This window comes from Myotis myotis, unplaced genomic scaffold (genome assembly GCF_014108235.1).
Source record: "Myotis myotis isolate mMyoMyo1 unplaced genomic scaffold, mMyoMyo1.p scaffold_m19_p_2, whole genome shotgun sequence".
In the NCBI taxonomy this organism is placed as follows: domain Eukaryota; kingdom Metazoa; phylum Chordata; class Mammalia; order Chiroptera; family Vespertilionidae; genus Myotis; species Myotis myotis.
Window position 1 is genome coordinate 214,066,502 of NW_023416324.1, and position 18,617 is coordinate 214,085,118.

The 18,617-nt window shown below is 58.0% G+C and overlaps 1 protein-coding gene across 1 annotated transcript in view; it reads left to right on the forward strand.

Moving 5' to 3' along the window:
- The first annotated feature begins 9,357 nt into the window (after positions 1 to 9,357).
- Positions 9,358 to 18,617, forward strand: part of CLDN14 (claudin 14) — a 48,678-nt gene continuing 39,418 nt past the window's right edge. The window contains exon 1 of the mRNA XM_036352721.1: positions 9,358 to 9,590. The gene's annotated coding sequence lies outside the window, so the exon portion shown is untranslated. The remainder of the gene's footprint in view (positions 9,591 to 18,617) is intronic.

Consider the following 18,617-nt stretch of genomic DNA (forward strand, 5'->3'; position numbering starts at 1 on the left):
TGCACAGGTTGCGGGCTCGATCCCAGTGTGGGGCATACAGGCGGCGGCCGATGGACGATGTTTCCATGTCTCTATCCCTCTCCCTTCCTCTCTCTCTAAAAATCACTGAAAACGTATTTTTTAAAGATTAGAGTGGGACCACGCAGTGCTTTAGGGCCTTTAGAAAGGCCGTGTCTTTAAATAGACGGAAACACAGCATCGTCACCGCTCCCAAGGCAGCGCCTGACTCCAGTCCGTCCATCCTTCCCCACTGGGCAGGGGCCCGCGTCCCGCGGTCCAGGCACAGGCAGTGATGCTGGGACAGGGCGGGGAGCAACGCCTCGAGGGGTCATTGCAGCCTACAGCCGGAGGGAGAGCTGTCACCGAGCCTGCGACATGCGTGGCCTTCGGCCGTCCATGTAAGAGAAAAGCTAAGCACTAAGCCCAGGAAAGGTGTGCGCCCCAGGCCGGGGAGGGGCTGCGCAGGAAGCTGGGGGAGGTGGCTGGGGGCGAAGACCCGCAGGAGGAGGGGAGTTCTCTGATTTGGCCCCCCCTCGGCTTCAGCATCCTCGCCTGGGGCAGGTGACTCCTACCTGCGGGGGAGCCCAGAGCCCCGCCCCTCACTAGGAAGCTGCTGTGAGAGGTTGGGGGGTCCTGGGAGCACCCCCTCCCACAGCCTCGGGGCGGGCGCAAGCCCAGGACACATTGCCGAGGTTCGGTCTAGAGACCAGTGAAGGGAACCAGCCTCGGGGCCTGCGGGTCCCCCAGGGGCCGCACACCTGCCGTCCGCCCGCCCGCCCGCCGGGCTCCGAGGGGCCTCAGCGTCTCGCAGCTCCTCTCACGCGGGAGCCCACACGTCGTTTCTCCCCATCAATTCACTTTTCAGCACCAAATCCGTCTTTCTCACTTTACATTTCCTTACACTTCACCGCGCTTGCTCTGTGAGAATTCTCAGTAGCTGCAGGTGTGTGTGTGCGTGCATGTGCGTGTGTGCATGTGTGCATGCGTGTGTGCATGTGTCTGTGTGTGCGTATGTGTGTGCATGTGTCTCTGTATGCATGTGTGTGCAGGTGTGTGCACGTGTGTGTGTGTGTGTGTGTGTGTGTGTGTGAGGAACACCTGAAGGAATGGACAAGTCTGGCTGGAATCGAGCCCCTTTCTTTGCATCTCCACTGCTGCTCATGCTGACAGAAATCATGGCCAGAGGGACACGTTTTTAAAAAGGAGCCCTCTGGGCACGCGACCCACGCAGAAGTGGGAGCCCTCCCTGTAGACATTCACTGAGCAGCTCGATGCTCGAGGCGCCGAGCGTGGCTTGGGGGTGAAAAGAAGGAGACTCCCACAGTCTTGCTCTCGGGGAACAGCCTAGCTGGGCACCAGGCATAACAAGGTCCCCATCACCACCGCTCAGCAACTGGAACATGCCCAGGGCATTATGGGAGAAGGGGCAGGCCCTGCAGCTGGGGTCCCCGTAGCCAGGGAAGGCGGGAACCTGTCACCCCTCTCCAGTGTCATCTTGGGAGGGGCTCCTTGTGTTCCCCAGATTGTCCTGGAGAATCTCAGCTCCTACTCCTGAGCTCCACACCCATGACCAACGCCCCACACCCCGACCAACCCCCCACACCCCCAACCAACCCCCCACACCCTGGACCAACCTCCCATACCCCCTCACCAAACTCCCACACCCCAACCAACCCCCACACCCCAACCAACCCCCACACCCCCGCACCAAACTCCCACACCCCCAACCAACCCCCCACACCCCCGACCAACCCCCATACCCCCGACCAACCTCCCATACCCCCTCACCAAACTCCCATACCCCCTCACCAAACTCCCATACCCCCAACCAACCCCCCACACCCCCGACCAACCTCCCATACCCCCTCACCAAACTCCCACTCCCCCAACCAACCCCCCACAGCCCCGACCAACCCCCCACACCCCCGACCAACCCCCCATACCCCCGACCAACCCCCCACACCCCCGACCAACCCCCACACCCCCGACCAACCCCCCACACCCCCAACCAACCTCCCATACCCCCGACCAACCTCCCATACCCCCTCACCAAACTCCCATACCCCCGACCAACCCCCCACAGCCCCGACCAACCCCCCACACCCCCGACCAACCCCCCATACCCCCAACCAACCCCCCACACCCCCGACCAACCCCTCACACCCCCGAACAACCCCCCACACCCCCGACCAACCCCCCACACCCCCGACCAACCTCCCATACCCCCTCACCAAACTCCCATACCCCCTCACCAAACTCCCATACCCCCGACCAACCCCCACACCCCGACCAACCTCCCATACCCCCTCACCAAACTCCCATACCCCCTCACCAAACTCCCATACCCCCGACCAACCCCCCACACCCCCGACCAACCTCCCATACCCCCTCACCAAACTCCCACTCCCCCAACCAACCCCCACACCCCCGACCAACCCCCACACCCCCAACCAACCTCCCACACCCCCGACCAACCCCCACACCCCCGACCAACCCCCCACACCCCCGACCAACCCCCCATACCGATGACCAACACCCCCACCCATGACCAACCCTCACACCCCCGACCTACCCTCCACACCCCTCACCGACCTCCCACACCCCTGACCCACCTTAGGGGGCGATTAACTCATCACCTGAGCATCAGTGAGGCAGCCTTACTCCATCTGGACCAGGTAGGAGGGGAGAAACGGAAGAGGCTGCGGTGTGGTCAGGGTACGATCCACCAGACCTGGCCACACGTGGGCCCCTGCCCCCAGGGAAGTCACAGAAGATGCCAGGCCGCCCGCTGCCCCACACCCCGGAGGCCCCTGCCCCTCCCACCGGCTGCTCTTCCAAGATGCCTGGCCCAGCGCTCCGGGTGCACAGCTCTGGGCAGTGTCGTTCTGACTCACTGGGTCCCTTGGTCAGCGGACACTTGCAGAGTCCCAAGTATGTGCTGGGTCCTGAGCCAGGCTCAGGCCAACAAACTGGACTCGCACCTCCTCCACGAAGCTCAGAGCCCAGAGAGGAGACGGGCATTTATCCATGCCTGCCCCCGAGAAGGAGTCCCAGTGACTTCCGAGGGCAGTCAGGGCGGGCTTCCTGGAGGGGGAAGCGGAGCAGACACCATCTGGGAAAGAGCGCAAGGAAGAGTGTACATGGGAGAGGGAACGGCATGTGCAAAGGCCGGGTAGAGGGGCGCACGGCAAACAAAAGCAGCCCACACAAGCCCTTGGGCGTGGAGCCGAGGGGGAGGGGCGCCTGGAGGAAGAGGCGGATGGAGAGGCGGTGGGTCTGTGAGCCTACTAAGTGCAGCCTTCCTGCTGGGCCTACTGGGGGGAATGGCGGTCTTTAAGAGAATCAAGGGCTCACCTCACTTCCAACACCACTTTCAACCCACCAGGGCTGTCTCCTCTGGGAGACCAGACGAGGGCCAGGGCTTCCCTGGGCATGTGGCCACTCGCGGCTGGGGCAGGACCCCTCAGGGCTCGGGGCCGCTCCTGCCTGCACTGCTGGGCACGGCTGCAGGCCACCCGCCCCTCTGCCTGGCCCTGGGAGACCCACTGCCTGAGCTGAGGGCTCGTTAGTGTCCGTGGTTGGCGTTCGACTCCGCGCTCCCACAATCGACCGTCCTGCGGGGCCAGACGCCGCCACCACGTGTTTCTGATTCCCTCGCCGCTCTCGGTTCCGACCGGCCCACCGAGCCCTGGGACCCGTAGGGAAGTTCTTTCTGGTCTCCTTACACAGCCATGCTTAACCTTTACTTGGAAACAAAACTTTCATAATTTTTAATTCTTTGATAACAGTCATGTGCCCCATGTTATTCAAAAAAGCACTATTTTAAGTAGGTAAGACACACGTACATTATAAAATATAAAAGACACGAAGTTATATAGTGAAGAGGAAGTCTTTAAAAAATATATTTTCATTGGTTTCAGAGAGGAAGGGAGAGGGAGGGAGAGAGAAACATCAATGATGAGAGAATCATTGATCGGCTGCCTCCTGCATGCCCCCCACTGGGGATCGAGCCTGCAACCTGGGCATGTGCCCTGACCGGGAATTGAACCCTGACCTCCTGGTTCCTAGGTTGACTCAACCATGGAGCCACACCAACTGGGCAGGACATCATTTTTTTAAATATATGTTTTATTGTTGATAGTATCACAGATTTCTCCCATTTCTCCCCCCATTCCCCCTCCTCCCAGCCCCTACCTCCCCCCGAGGTCTTCACTAGCCTATTGCCCATGTCCATGGGCTATGCAATAAGCATATAAGTCCTTGGGTTTATCGAGTAAGTCTTTGTCTGCCCTGTGCTCCAGCCTCGCAGTCCCCTGCCCCAACACAGCCCCTGCCGACGTGTTTCTGGCTGGTGACTCAGCGTACGTACCACGCGTGTACCATAAGCCACACGGCCTACGGCATTCGGAATACTTCTCAGCTTGAACACGCGGGCTGTGCTTTATTCAGAGCCGACTGCCCAGGAACCGGCTTTTCATCTTCTGCGCGGTTTGTCCACCTCAGCCTGTGGCCGTCGGCGGCCGGGTCAGGCTGTGCGGTGGGGTCGTCCGGAGCGTCCTGGGCGGCGAGCAGCAGCCCTGACTCTGCATAGAGGTCAGTGCCCCGCTGCCCGCCCAGGGTGACGACCAGCAATGTCTCTGCTTATTTTGCCAAATGTCCTGGCGGCGGGGAGGGGGGTGAGTGTGTGCAAAATCACCTCCAGATGAGACCGGCGACTTGTGGTGGTTGTTAAATGTCCGGGGGCTTGCAAAGATGCAAAACCCCAATAAGATGAAAGTAAATGTTAGGAGATCGGCTCAGAGTTGAAAATCATTAAGCGTGGTGATGGATATATGAGGGCTCATTACAGACGCCCGCTGTTTTATGTATGTTGGAAATATTGTACAATAGCGAGGGTAAATGTTTACATTTGTGGGGAATTTTTCACAATAAGAAAGACAAGTGCATGTGTTGAGGGACGTGTGACGGGGAGCGGAGCAAAGACAGAGGGGAGAGGGCGGCGGAAAGCGCACGGGCTACGCCTTGTCCATCTTGGGGTTGCGGGGGGGGGCGGGGGGGGCGGGATCGGCGAGTCCTGCATCAACCCAAAGGCATCACGTGACCAGCCAGGAGCCTGGGTGTCTAGTGACAGACACTGAACCAGCTGTGGAGCAGGCACAGCTCCTCCTGGCATGCGGCCTGAGAGGGATCGTGTGGGGCAGCTGTCCTGACGCAGAGGTCAGAGACCGGCTTCCTGCGGCTCCGGGAACGCCCCTCCCACTCCAGGGCGGCCGAGAATCTGTTTCCTAAACACGCTTTCCTTTTTCTTTTTTTAAATATAGATTTCAGAGAGGAAGGGAGGGGGAGAGAGAGACAGAAACATCAATGATGAGAGGGAATCACTGATTGGCTGCCTCCTGCACGCCCCCCACTGGGGATCCAGCCCACAACCAACCCGGGCACGTGCCCTGACCGGGAATTGAACCCTGACCTCGAGGTTCATAGGTCGACACTCAACCACTGAGCCACGCCGGCCGGGCGTGAACGCACTTTCTTTAGAAGTGGGCCCATCAGGTGAGACTGACGTGCGATTTAGCCAAAGTAATTCTTCAGGGAGTAAAAACTAAAACAAGCTGCAAACTCCCATGTGCCTCTGGTTTAGCCCAGAATAAACGTCATGGCAGCTAGAGGTTGGACGGCCTGGGAATGCGATTTCTCTCCAGACTGTAGGCAGGCCCAGGCTACAGCCTCTGCTTCCTGGGAGGGTTGGTGGGGGCCCCTCAGGACACCCCCCCTGGCTCTTACTCTGGCAGCTGGAGTGAGGGCTTAGGTCTCTCGGAAACACTGACCACCCTCAGCGAGGCCCCAGGGGTAAGAAGAGTCTGAGGGACCTCTCCCCCCTCCTCCACTCAGCCTCCCAACAGGCTTGGCCGGACGTCTCCTGGGAACATTCCGGCAGAAGCAAACTTGGTCTGTAAAACTGAAATCTCAGCCCAGCTGGTGTGGCTCAGCGGTTGAGCATCAAGCTATGAACCAGTAGGTCACGGTTCGATTCCCGGTCGGGGCACATGCCCAGGTTGCGGGCTTGATCCCCAGTAGGGGGCGAGCAGGAGGCAGCCAACCCTTGATGTTTCTCTCTCTCCCTCTCCCTTCCTTTCTGAACTCAATAAAAAAAATATATTTTAAAAACTAGAGACATGGAGGCACAAAGAGCCCTGGTGCCCAGGGAACCCGCAGTCCTGGGCGTGCGGCGAGTTGTTGAAGGTGACGCCGGGGTGGCTGGCATTGATCGTCGGGTTAAGGGTCCTTGGGCTCCCCGCATGCTGCACGCACACCTGCCCCCGGGAGCGATGCCCACCTTCTGATGGAGAGTCACCTGTAGCAACCAGCCCGCAAAAGCCTGGGGGACCCAGAGACTGGCGCCTCTTTACCCGGCCCAAGAGCGGGCCCCGCATCTACGTGGTCCCTCGTCTCCATCCACTCAACCTCCCGGGCTCTTTAGAATGCTGCATTTCCATCTCTACTTGTTAAAAATCAATTCTTACGACTCCAAAATCTAAGTGACTCCCCTTGCCCTGGCTTAGCAGAGAAAGTGCAGAAGGTGATGGAGAACGAGAGAGTCGCCGCAGGCGAGGGGCCTGCATCCTTCCTCTCTCTCCCCCCTGCCCCCCGCCCCTACCCCGCCCCCCGCCGCCCCACAGGTTTAAGAAATGCCTCAGCGTGGCTCACTGATTCAACATCGACCTCTGAACCAGGAGGTCACAGTTCAATTCCCAGTCAAGGGCACATGCCCGGGTTGCGGGCTTGATCCCCAGTGCGGGGCGTGCAGGAGGCAGCCGATCCATGATTCTCTCTCATCATTGATGTTTCTATCTCTCCCTCTCTCCCTTCCTGTCTGAAATCAATTAAAAATATATATTTAAAAAGAAAAATAATGCCTCAGACCCCAGCTCCCTGCATTGGTTGGGGCTGGAAGGCATTTACTCTCCAGTCCCCTACAGGCACGCAAGCCTTTTTGCCTGGTTTCCACCGACATGGCCGCACACCCTCCCTGGAGCTCGATGCGGCGCACGGGCTGCGGGGGCTGCGGGGTTGAGGCAGAGCGTGTGGTTTTGCTATTAAGCTGCCTTCGACAATCAGTAAATTTACTGTCCTGACGGCTTCCGCATGGCTGCTGCGTGCGCGTCTCCCTCCGCCCTCGTCCTGACAGCCTGGCCCCCGTCCTCGTATTTCAGCGCGGTCGCTGCCCGTCTCTCCAGCTGTCCAGCCCCGTCCAAGGCCGACCTGCAGGCGGGTCAGCAGGAAGGAGGAGGGAGAGCTCACTACTTGGATGAAACACGGGGAGGTTTCGCTTGTGCTCGCGGGGCAGGTGCCTGTGGGTCGGCCCCAGCCAAGTCCAAACTCTCCCCGGGCTCAGCGTGGCTGCTCAGGCCGAATCCCCACTCCAGCCCCCTGGCCCTCCTGGGAGAGTCAGGTGGTGGAGGCAGGGCTGCCTGGCCGGGCCTGGGAGAACGTCAGCCTCTGGGGCTAATACTTCTCGGGGACCCGGGATCTGACAACATCCACTCTGTGGGTGGGGCCTGGGTGCCCAGGAGTGTGGGCCCCCTGGTTCCGCTCTTGGGCTGGGTTCCCTGGCACCCCTCACTCAGGGACAGGCCCTTGTCCTCAGTGCTGTCCGCCTCAAGAAAGGGGGCGGGGTGGCTCAGGGGTTGAGCATCGACCTGGGAACCAGAAGGTCACAGTTGGATTCCGGGTGAGGGCACATGCCTGAGTACAGGCTTGACTCCCAGTGTGGGGTGTGCAGGAGGCAGCCGATCAATGATTCTCTCTCCCTCTCCCTTCCTCTCTGAAATCAATAAAAATATATTTAAAAGATGGGCCCCCACACACACACTGGCCAGCATGGCTCAGTGGTTAGAGCATCTATCAGCCTTCGCACTGAAGGGTCTAGGGTTCAGTTCCCCATCAAGGGCATGTACCTGGGTTGCAGGTTCGATCTCTTGCCCTAGTCGGGAGGCAACCAATCGATGTGTCTCCCTCACATCCATGTTTCTCTCTTTCCTCTCTCCCTCCCTTCCACTCTCTCTAAAAATCAGTGGAAAAAGCTATCCTCAGGTGAGGATTAACAACAACAACAAAAGATGGGGGGATGGCAGCAGAATGGGCCCAGAGCGACGACCTGTCAGGGCAGGTGTCATCCTGCCGTCTCCCATGGGGTCCTGGGGGCACCCACCACCCACCTGGCTAGCAGGCAGCGCCCGCCCATGTCATGAAAACCTGGTTGGCGGAGGCAGGAGGCGGGAGCTGGTGTGGCTCCTGTCTTCTCGAGTGTCACCCACGGGGTCCCCGAACTGAAGCCCAGCCACCGCGTCCCAGCCAGAGCAGGGGCAGCTCAGCACGGCGGACGGCACCAGGACACAGGCCCCGCTGCCGGCGCTGGGCGGCCCCTGGAGGCTCGGCTTCCTCGCTGGCAAACGGCCCGAGACTCACGCGGCCTCCCGCCCACATTAGGGACCCACGGGACGTGTGAGCCAGAACCCGGAGAAGCAGCGTGTCACGGGGGGTCCTCCGCTTCCCCAAGTGCTTTGTGCATGTGGATGGCTGCGGCCTCGCCTCGCGTTCGGGAAAGAGGAGGGTAGAGCACCCGTGATAGCACGGCGGTCAGGGTGGGGCCTGGAGCCGGCGGCAGGGTGCACGTCCCAGCCGGACCGTCCACTGCTCTGGGGCCTGGGGCCAGGGCCTCAGTGCACTCTGTAAAACGGCACAATGCTGTCCGCGTCGCTAGGCTGCTGTGCTGACCCCATAGAGCTCTGGTCACAGCGTGGTGAGAGCGCCCGCAGGCCACTGCGCGTCCCTAAACCATGTGAGTCTACGCACCGCGGGGAAGGGCATCGCCTGAGCCTCTCGCACGACGTCCCCTCGCTCTGCCCACCCCCACCCCGCACTATGGTTTCCTTACTGCCTCCCCCGCCCCCTCATGAGCGCTGCAGCCTCCCCGCCCCCATCCCCCATCGCATCGAGCTGGCACCTGGTGGGTGCTCTAAATATCTGCTGGGAAAATGCCTGGAAATGGAGGAGCAGCACTTGCTCTCTGGAAATTGGGGCTCCCTCCACTCCAGAGCCAGCCCCAGCCCCAGCCGGTGGTCCCTCCGCCCTCTGCAGAGGGGTGGGGGCGCGTGGCCGCCTGCTGGGGTTTTCACACCCCTCCTGCTGGGCAGAGGGCACCTGCCAGGGGGTGCTAATGAGCCTGTTTCACGCACATGCACCTGAGCCTGAAACAGGAGCGTGTGGGTGTGTTCCCAGCCAGGAGGCGGTGCCCGGTGCTGGCACCCGTGTGGTTTCTGCGGAGACCAGTCCCCCGGGGAGAGGCAGCCGGGACAAGGACAGGTGTGGCCTGCGGGCGGCCGGAACCTCGTCAGTAATTCCATTCCAATGCGTCAATTATTCATCCCGCGCAGTCGGTTGCTGTGCTCTGCAAGGCCACCCTTGGGCCACCGAGGCCCAGGCTCAGGCGGCTCCAGGCTCAGGCGGCTCCCAGGGGGACAGGAGCAAGCGCCACAGCTGCGATCGATGGTGAGCGGCCATGAGCTGCTGCGAAGCTCCCAGGAGGGGTGAGTCGGGGTTCCCAGCGCGTGACCATCCAGGCGCGGCCAGAGGGGTTCCTTTCCTCCCAGCCTCGGGGGCATTCAGGGTGGGATCCGGTGCAGGCTCAGCCCAGGAGCCCACAGCGCCCGCCCGGGGGTCCCAGGAAGCAGGAGTGATGGAAGAGGGGTCCCTGTCACAGGGGTTGCTGCTGACCTGGGGGCAGCGGCAAAGGAGTTGGTGTCGATGTCACTGGCCCATGACCGAAGTCTGGACGCGCTGTTGTCTGAGGTGTGCTTCCCAGGCAAATGAAGTCAGAGTTTCCAGGTCAGAGGAGGTGTGTGTGTGTGAGGTTTATTAACATATCTTAGGAAGTCTGCAACTAGCTCACACACACACACACACACACACACACACACACACACACAGGGTCACAGAAGAGCTGTGCGTCTGTAGACAGAGAAGCTGTGCTTAAGTCAGGATCTCACCCCCTGAGGCTCAGAGCTGTCTGGGGACCCCACCCGTCTCTGTCGCACCATCTATTCCTCCCACATGAACTTGCGGTCACACATGCGCTCATATTCAGATGCATGTGTATTAACACGCATCTGCCTTTGTCCTCCTTTCCCGCCTCTAGAGGCACCTTTCACATTTATCATCATAACCTGCATACAACTCTGCACGGTCCTTTTCGCTGAGCGTGGCAGCAGGTGCTTTTCCCCACGGCTCGCCGCGGAGCCTTACAGAGGTGCCGTTTGTTTATAGGGCGCGCTTTTCCGCAGCAGGTGTATGCGAGCCAACGCCCCGCTGCCCCGTTTTGGACAAAGTCTGTTGTTGGCACAGAGCCCGCTCCCAAGGCTGTCACTGCAGTGAGACCACGCTCGCTGCCCCCGCCCTCCCCCCCCCCGGCGAGGGCTCCGTCCTGCGTTGCTGGGGGGGGGGGGGTCACTCCTTGCAGTGGCTGGGCCGATGCTGGATCCTCTCATGCTATTGACCCATGAGTGTTGGAAGAGGGGCGAGCACCCGCCGGGTGGGAAGCGCCGTGAAAATGGGGCGCGTGAGCTGGATGGCAGACACAGCAGAGGAGCTGGTGTAGGTGTGGGGGGGGGGGGCAGGCTGGGGAGGCGGCTGTGCACCATGCTGTCCTGGCGGGAAGGTGCCGGGGCCTCGGTCGCCAGCCTCTCTCGGCGTTTGCGGTAAAGCAGGAGCGTGCGTGGAGGGGCCGGAGCACGCGGGCTCCCACGCTGTCCTGCGCTCGGTCACAGCTCTCCCAGGCAGCCCCCAGTCGCAGTCCCACGCGCCCCGCCCCAGGACCCCGGGTTCCCGAAAAGCCGGATTCCGCCTTGGGAGGATTGGTGTCGTTGGTATAACTTGGTGAATATGTGTAAAATTGCCCGTTCCCATGAATAGAGTGGGATTGTTAAATGAAACTCTTCCCCCAGGAAACTGAACTGCTGCCATTTTCCCGGCTCGGCCGGCCGGGCGCCTGCAGGCCAGGGTTCGCCGCTTATTCCCACAGCGCGCAGCTGCCGTGGTCTGCTCGGTCCCTGGCTCAGTCTACACCAGTGTTTCCCACGTTGGCACAGCGCCCCTGTAACCATTGTTGTTGTTGTTACTCCTCCCCCGAGGGTATTTTTCCATTGATTTTTAGAGAGAGTGGAAGAGAGAGGGAAAGACAGAGAAACATCCATGTGAGAGAACACACATCGATGGGTTATCCTGCATGAGCTCCAACCAGGGCCCAGGCCGGGGAGGAGACTGGAACCAAGGTACATGCCCTTGACCAGAATCGAACCCAGGACCCTTTGGTCTGCAGGCCGACGCTCTATCCACTGAGCCACACCAGCCAGGGCTTCGTAACCATGATTTGAAAGCCTCAGTGATAGCTCAGAGGTGGGTGCGGGGCACAGAAGTTCAGTTCACGGTGGTAAGCCGAGAGCATCTTCCCATGCGGCCACAGAGCCTGGCTCGCGGGCACGCCCCCGCGGCGATCTGGTGCCGAACGGGAGACTGTGCTGGGCTCCCCTCCACGGCAGGGCGACACAGCAGGCCCCTCCCACGCTCACTGTCCTGTCCCTCTGTCCAGCTGGACTCTGTGCCCGGCTCCTTCCCACTCGCTGGTGGGAGGTGCGGCCAGATGTGCAGTCCTGCCCGGCGGAGCCTCGCGGGTCACCCCGGCCCCCCGAGTGTGCTCACTGGGCAGAGGGTGGCTGAGCTCGGGAACCGCAGCCCCCGCTGAAGTGACCTGCTTTCTGGCTCAGCATTTTAGGAGCGGCGCCGAGGGTCTCGCGGTGCCAGCATATAGACCTGAACCAAACAGGGGTGTGGTGACTCAAAGGGCCAGATAGCCGGGGACACACGGTGTTGTCACCAAGACAGAGGTGGGGAGACGAGGCATCTGGTAGGTGGCACAGCGACTTCATAGGGTCTGAGCGCCGGCTGCACATACATGGGGGGGATTCCTTTCGGCACAAATCCATTTCCCATCGAACTTCCATGTTTTCTTTAGTCCAAAGACTGGTTTCTCTTTCTTACCATGTTTCCCAAAGAAGCCTTTCCTTTTTTTTGTGTGGGTTTTTTTATTCAACGCCACCAATGTAGCCTTTGAATAAGAGGTCCTGCAAGACTTGGATTAGAATCTCACTTTCAAAATAAGTTGGAAGCACACTTTTTAAGACTCGTGTTCTGTCTTCCTGATAAAAGTCCTGGCACCTGAGGTCGGCTGTCAAGGTCACACGGTACCGCTGGGCAGAACTAACTCGCTGGGTCCTGACCCAGTTGCTAGTGGGTTCCACTCAGGCATTGCTGGGACGTGTCTCCTGTGCAGGGAACGCGTTTTTATGGTTGAGCGAGTGAAGTTTTTTGGAAAAAAAAAAAGCCATTTTAATGTCATTTTCATGGCTTCCTGGAAAACGTAAAGACAACGACTTTCCCATAAATTATTTTCCCTGCCTCTTCCTGTGCCCATAAACAAAAAGCCCAGAGAAAGCCACATTTCCTCAGCAGTGAGCTCTAGGTTTTATGCACCGGTAATTCTGATTCAAATTCAGAATCCATTTGACTTTGAAATACCAAGCCTAGACAGAGACAGACATAATGTAATGCCCTTAAGTGCCACGTGTTACAATGAAAGGTAAATAGATTATTGATTAAATGTAAAAATATGTTCTCATTACATAGGCAATACAGACTATAGTCTCCTTAATTCATAAAAAAAAAAAAATTAAAGGAAATAAAGCTAAAGTCCGACCTGGCCCCCACCCTCAAGCCTCATTTCCTCCTGCCCCTCATAGAGACTCTATAGTTCAGGGTATATGCATTATAGAGACCTTTAAAACTGCATTTACAGACACATGCACACTAGAGGCCCAGTGCGGGTCCCTCGGCCTGGCCTGCACCCTCTCTCAATCTGGGGCCCCTCGGGGGATGTCAGACTGCGATTTCGGCCCGATCCCAGCAGGCCAGGCTGAGGGACCCCACTGGTGCACGAATCCATGCACCGGGTCTCTAGTATGCATATAAGATCTTTGGTTAATCTCTTCCCACCTTCCACCTTCCCCTCTTCCCTCTGAGATTCATCTGTCTGTTCCATGTTTCCATGTCTGTGCATTGAGCATCTGCCCCCTGGTGGTCAATGCGTGTCATAGCTACCGGCTGGACAGTCGGATAGTCAAACGGTCACTTAGGCTTTTATATGGATAGCTATCACATTGTTTTTAGTGGGGGGCGGTTAATGTAATTTGTTTCTCATCTTGTTTTTTTTAGTCAACAGTCTGTCTTGGAGTTCTTTTTGTGTTCATTTGTGGAGCTGTAGCCCTTATTTCTTTATTTGTGCTGTTCAAGGATTTGCTATGGTCTCCCATCTCCCCTCCTCCAGGCTGTCCTCCTTGACTCCACCCGGTGTACCGCCTCCTGCTGTTTGGAATAGTGGCCCTGTCCTGCCTGTTTATTCTTCAGAGCCCTGTCAGCTGTGCTGGGGCCTCTCCCTGCCTCTGCCTCTGTCAGAATCCCTCCTCCTCCCCTCCCTCTGTAGCCTGCGCTTGTATCTGTTCGCACTGGGATTTGGCTGAATCAGGTTTGTATGATCATATGGCCTTATCGTAACCCGAACCTTAACCTCGTAAATGCTTGTGTCGGGGAGGAAAGGTTTCCCTCTAGGGCCCTTGGTGGCCTCTGGATGAATCGACTGAGACAGATTCACAGGAGAAACACAGATTTCATTTTGTGCGTACGCGCCCCCCGCCCCCCACCCCCCCACCCCCAGTCGTGAGAGGCGCTGGCATTAGGAATAGAGGCTGGCATGCACCCTGAGCTACGGGGAAGCAGTGGGGAGGGTCTGGGACTTCACGGAGGACCCTCCCAGGAGAGGAGGAGGGCAGGTGCTTGGTGAGCATTCGCCGCGCAGTGACACGCACATGCGTCCTTCTGATGTAGCAAGTTCCCTCTGGTGACAGCTCTCGTCCTGGCACAGGCCCCGGTCTAAATGCTTTAGGCAGTTAAGGGGGTGGGGGTACAGCGCTCTTCGTGAGTCAGCTGGGCCTTGTCTCCAGCTCACAGTCATTCACAGGCCACACGGCACACCTGGGCGCCTGGCCTGGCCCCTCCCTCGTTTCCACAGCTGGCTCCCCTGTGGGGCAGGCACCCCGGTGATGTCTGCTGACCTTCCTGCGCCCCTGGGCACTGCCTGGCACGCAGTAGGTGCTCAGTAAAGGCTGGTTGGCCTGCCCGAGCGGGGCACCTGCGCTTGTCTGGGGAAACTGCTGTGTGAGGTGGGGACAGAGAGAGGCAGTGTTGCGGGGGGCCGCCCCCTCAGAGACCCCCACACTCCTTTTCCCTGGGGAGTCTCCTGGCTGCTGCCCTGTTCGCAGAGCACAACCTGTGGCTGAAAGGAGACCTGCAAACCAGCTTCCCACGGGGCTGCTGTCCAGTCCGCCGAGGGCTTGTTTTTCTAAAACAAAGAAAATGCATCCCTCCCACACCTGCCCTGCAGCTGAGTCCTGGAGCAGCGACTTAATCTGTAACTGAAGCGCGGAGGGGAGCATACAGTAACCATGGAGATACTCACCCTTCTGGCCTCCTCTCCAGGCCCCCCCACCCCTGGGGTTGCATCCCCCGGAGTGCGCTGTGCGGTCCGGGCGGGAGCAAAGGCAGGGCCCAGCCAGCCCCGGTCCCCGGGATGTGGACACTGTGCCGCAGTCAGCATTGCCTTCATTCCATTCCTTCCCTGTCTCCAGTAATGCCGATTTCATTTGTAAAATATATTTTATTGATTTCAGAGAGGAAGGGAGAGGGAGAGAGATAGAAACATCGATGATGAGAGAGAAGCATCGATCAGCTGCCTCCTGCACGTTCCACACTGGGGATCGAGCCACAACCGGGCATGTGCCCCGACCAGGAATCGAACCCTGACCTCCTGGTTCATAGGTCAACGCTCAGCCACTGAGCCACGCCGGCCGGGCTGGTAATGCCGATCTTAGACTGACGTGTGTAAATGAGGAATAAGAAGAATATTATGGAAAATTTTCCATGTCTCATGTTTCGAATATTAGGTGGCGCTGATTTTTCAGACTAAAAAGTACAAATAAGGGAGAAGGGAGAAGGTTATGGAAAATGTCCGTAGTGCTCCGTTCCTTGTGAGCTCGCACCGGCTGGCGAGAAGACTGCGGCGAGGGGCATGTCTGGCACGAGGATTTGGGTTTTTCACCTGCCGGGAGGTGGGAGTGGGGTGCAGGAGCCAAGCTAGCCGTGCACCCTCTCTGTTAAAACCACCGTTCGATATATGTACAGATGGGGGGGCGCGATTTAAGAAAACCCTTGTATGGAAAGATACATCCGTTCAAACATGAGGAATGTGTCTTGCCTGCGGAGTTCTGCTCAAGTTATTTGTAATTCTAGCGAGGAGGACGCATAGCTCTGTAGCCAAAACAGCATCTGGGTGAATACAAATGAGTTTATAAAAGGCTCGAGCTACTGACGGGGGAACTGCAGGGCAGGCGACCTCCCTTCTGAGTGCTGTGGGGCGGGGCATGGCAAGGTGGCAGCTCACTCTGAGCTGGTTCTGCCAGTGGTAGAGATGGGGGGCAGGGAGGGGCCGTGGAGGAGGGACGAAGCCATTTCCAGAAACTTCCGCTGCTTCCAGAACCTTCTGCAGCTTCCAGAACCTTCTGCAGCCTCCAACATGCAGATTATTTTACTGAGCAAAATCCATCGGCCAGCCAATGGGGCCCAGGACGAGCCGCTGTCTCCAGGGCAGGGACCGTGTGGACAGACAGCTCCGGAGACCCACATTCTCCAGGCTCCAGCGATGGGCTGGGAACCAGCCACACTCCTTAGCTCTGCCGGCCAGCGGGACCCGGGCTGGAGGAGACCGCATCCCATTGGGAAGAGCAGCAGCTGGGACGTCCCTGGGCTGCCTTCTCATTGAGAAGCGAAGGCTGGAATGTCCCAGGAACAAGAAGTGCCCGGCCCGGCACTCAGCTTTCTCCGTCACAGAAGTGAGAAGCTTGAAGTCAGAGGTGTGGTTCAGGCTGGTTTCCTCTCCAGCCTCACGTGCCTTCCATGGAAAAGGGAGGTTAGAATAAATAGTCCTTGCCCCAGAGGACAGCCGTGACGATTAAAGGACTTGGGTGGGGACAGCACTTACCACACTGCCTGGCACCTAAGAAGGGTGGAAGGCATGTTAGTTTTATTTATGCACTAGAGGCCCGGTGCACGAAATTTGTGCACTGTGGGGGGAGGGGTGTCCCTCAGCCCAGCCTGCACCCTCTCCAATCTGGGACCCCTTGGGGGATGTCCGACTGCCGGTTTAGGCCTGATCCCCGTGGGCCTAAACCGGCAGTTGGACATCCCTCTCGCAATCCAGGACTGCTGGCTCCTAACTGCTCACCTGCCTGCCTGATAGCCCCCTAACTGCTCCCCTGCTGGCCTGGCCGCCCCCAACTGCCTTCCCCAGCCAATCATCTTGTGACCACATGGGGGTGGCCATCTTGTGATGACGTGAGGGTGCGAGGGCCACCTAGGCTTTTATTAGTATAGATACTTTAGGAATAAGGTTATCATTTTTACTTGCTCATCTTTAACTGTAATTACAAGGAAAAATAAAATTATCTCCAAGGGTGAGATCAAAGAGAGAAGCTAAAACCCAAGGGTGGCCCTAGCTGGTGTGGCTCCGTGGATAGAGCGTCAGCCTTAGGACTGAAGGGTCCCAGGTTCGATTCCGGTCAAGGGCATGTACCTCAGTTGCAGGTTGCCCGGCCCTGGTCGGGTGTGTGCAGAAGGCAAGCAATTGATGTGTCTCTCTCCCATCGATGTTTCTCTCTGTCTCTCCCTCTCCCTTCCACTCTCTCTAAAAATCAATGGAAAAATATCCTCTGGTGAGGATTAATAACAACGACAACAAACCATCTTACAATATTGATAACCTTGTGTCAAACATTGAAGAGTAATAACATTAAAAAGTAAAAATTTTGAAACAACTAAGTCCTTTTGAGGGAGCCTGGATAATAGCATCGAGCTTTGCCCCCTCCTCGGCCACCTCGGGCCTGCATCAGACGAGGGTCTAGAAAAGGGACATTGGGATGCAGCCAAAACCAGGGTGTCTGCGGACCCCTCAAAACCCTGAGCTTAGCCCTGACCGGTTTGGCTCAGTGGATAGAACATCGGCCTGAGGACTGAAGGGTCCCAGGTTCCATCCCGGTCAAGGGCATGTACCTTGGTTGCAGGCACATCCCCAGTGGGGAGTGTGCAGGAGGCAGCTGAATCGATCTTTCTCTCATCGATGTTTCTAACTCTCTATCCCTCTCCCTTCCTCTCTGTAAAAAAAATCAATAAAATATATTTTTAAAAAACCTTGAGCTTAGATGTTTTAAGCAGAAAAAATCAGGATTTTTCCCTCTAAGGAAAAGAAAATACGAGCAAGAATTAGGAACTTAAACTTGATGTCCTGATGAGTATCTTAGCAAGGGCGCCTCCCCTCTCCTGCGGACGCCGTGGCCGGCCGTCCTGCCTCTCCCTGGAGAGTTAAGAAACGGTTGCCCAATAAGCCGTTCATCTTTCACGAGCACAACAAGGCTGCAGCCGCCTATTACCCGGAACGGGAATCCCTGCCTCGTTATTTCCCGTCAGGGAGTAAAGGCAGGAAGCGGGAAATGTCGCGGCGAGGCTGCCGGCCACCTGGCGAAGCCGCTGGGCGCACACGGCAGCGGATCCGCGTGGAAACACGAAGCACCGCGTCGGGGCCGGCCCTGCTCCTCCGGGAGCGCCGTCACGCTTGGCCGGCAGGCAGTAAAGTCCAATGTTCGTGGCAGGGCCGCACAAGGCGGAGAAATTATCTCGTGGGGGGAAGGCCGGAGCTGAGTATTTTTAAAATAGCCATTCGTCACTCCACGGAAGCAAATCAAACAAACTGATCCATCTCTGAGGCACGGCCCATTAATCAAAAGATGGTGTTGAGATGTTGGCAATTTGTCATTATTCCACGTGTAATATTTTAGGTCTGACGTGCTGACAGCGTGGTCGGAATATGTGAAATGATCACGTCCGAGAGGAAGGACAGTTGAGCGCCCAGCGCTGGACCCGTCAGCACGAACCCCCAACTTTCCCCTGAAAGCGTTTGCTTTCTTCTGATTTGGGGCGCACGGCACCTGCGGTTGGCAGTGACAATGATAAGAGGCTCTTACTACAGAGCACAACTGACATTATGGGGGACCTTGGAGGTAAGGCTTTGCCCGCCAAGTCCCATGACTCAGGAGGTGGGCACGGCGGCCCCGCCTGCGGAGAAGGGCTGTCTGTGCCGAGGCCCCGCGCCAGGCGTGAGCCGGCCTGGGCTCTCAGGGGGGGATGGTGAGGCCCCAGGAAAGATGAGTCATAATTAAACCGGAGTGAAGTTTGCCTACAGTCCTATTACTGGGCCAACCTCACGAGCCTGAAGTTCCAGTAGTTGCCTACCAGGATTTGAAGTTGAATTGAATGAACGTATTTTTAAAAATAATAATAACCCTGGCTGGTTTGGCTCAGTGGATAGAGCATCGGCCCAAGGACTGAAGGGTCCCGGGTTC